We start from the raw sequence: 1592 nt of genomic DNA, 5'->3' as shown, positions 1-1592 counted from the left end.
AGAATACGCTTGTGATATTCCAACTTCTAAAGGCAAATTCACTGCAGTTACGGTGGAGAAAAGAATTCTCTCTATTGGTAAAAGGTATAAAAACGCCATATACATATTATTATTATTATTATTATTATTATTATTATTATTATTATTATTATTATTATTACTATTATTATTATTATTATTATTATTATTATTATTATTATTATTATTATTATTATTATTTAAAACAATTTGATTCGGGTCCATGCACCTTAAAGTTTTGTAGGCTTCTTACAGGAACCTAGCTCGTTCAGATTACTCGGTGACCTGAGCCTGAGCGAGCAAAGGTTTTTGTAAGAAGTCCACGAAACTTTAAGTCGCATGAAGCCAAGTCAAACTATTTTAAATTATAATAATATATGTAGCACCTGTTATATGTGTTGAGTGTGTCTTTCTTTCGTTTGTCCGCTCACTCGTAGAATTATATGGCAGCTGGATGCAATATAAACCGTATAGGCAAAACTTTAGTCGTCACTAACTGTGAGTGAACGTGCTACAAACGCATATGTTGCAAGAAATAACAGTTAAACCACTTGTAGCTGCGTAAAGGCACATTCGTATATACTGACAGGGTGAATAACTACCTCATGAGCGAAGCAACACTAGAACACCGGACTGCACTGCTCCATGCTAATAATGGGAAGCGTCCATGAAACAGTTAATTTTCGCTGTCAATATATATATAAACCTATGGAGGCACACTATCGACAATTCTCATTGGGATGAAACTTTGCAGTCTGGTGTTCTAGCGTTGCTTCACTCATGTAGCAACGGTCCACCCTGTCAGTATATATATACAAATGTGCTTTTACGCAACTCTAAGTGGCTTAGCTGTTACTTCTAGCAGTATATGAGCTGGTAGCACATAGAGTCACAGTTAATGACGACTATATTTTACCTATACGGTTCCTAGCGCGCTCAGCTGCCCACATTAATACTTACTCAAACGTATATACACTCTCTCACATACACACTTTTAGTAAAAACAGGTTCACATTAATTACATAATTTGGTAGACGCATGTCTGTAAACTTAGTCTGGTGTGACTGATAGCGAATTTAGCCATGTATAGCCGCCATACACACGGTGTTACTACATTCGTTAAGCTCTTTGTTAAATAAACATTTCTGGTCGAGTTATTCTTGACAAACGTCTAATGTTTAATATATACAATCATTTACATGTGTGAGTGTGTGTGTGGCTGTGTGTTACATGGTTCATTGCTATATATGTGTGTGTGTGGTTAATTAGTTTTGCTATAATGAAACCATTTTTTAAATCCATATCTTAAGAGATAGTCGTATGTTTTAGGAAAAATCACAACAAGCTCACAAACGTATGGTAGCAACATTTTCGTCTCGATGAATCAGTGTTTTGTGTGTCGGGAAATCAAGATTCACGCCTGCTGCATTGGTGGTGACGCCGATCCAGATTGTTATATTGTTATTTATTATAATGTTTACACGCGCGCGCACGCACGCACACACACACACACACACACACACACACACACATACACACACACACACACACACACACACACACACACACACACA

General features: G+C 36.5%; 1 protein-coding gene across 1 annotated transcript in view; it reads right to left on the bottom strand.

The window, feature by feature from the left end:
- Positions 1-1592, bottom strand: part of LOC106872663 (iroquois-class homeodomain protein IRX-6) — a 235715-nt gene that overhangs the window by 13045 nt on the left and 221078 nt on the right. The window lies entirely within an intron of this gene.

This window comes from Octopus bimaculoides, chromosome 1 (assembly GCF_001194135.2).
Source record: "Octopus bimaculoides isolate UCB-OBI-ISO-001 chromosome 1, ASM119413v2, whole genome shotgun sequence".
Classification (NCBI taxonomy): domain Eukaryota; kingdom Metazoa; phylum Mollusca; class Cephalopoda; order Octopoda; family Octopodidae; genus Octopus; species Octopus bimaculoides.
The sequence above is the reverse complement of the archived record's forward strand: the minus strand, read 5'-3'. Positions and strand labels throughout refer to the sequence as shown.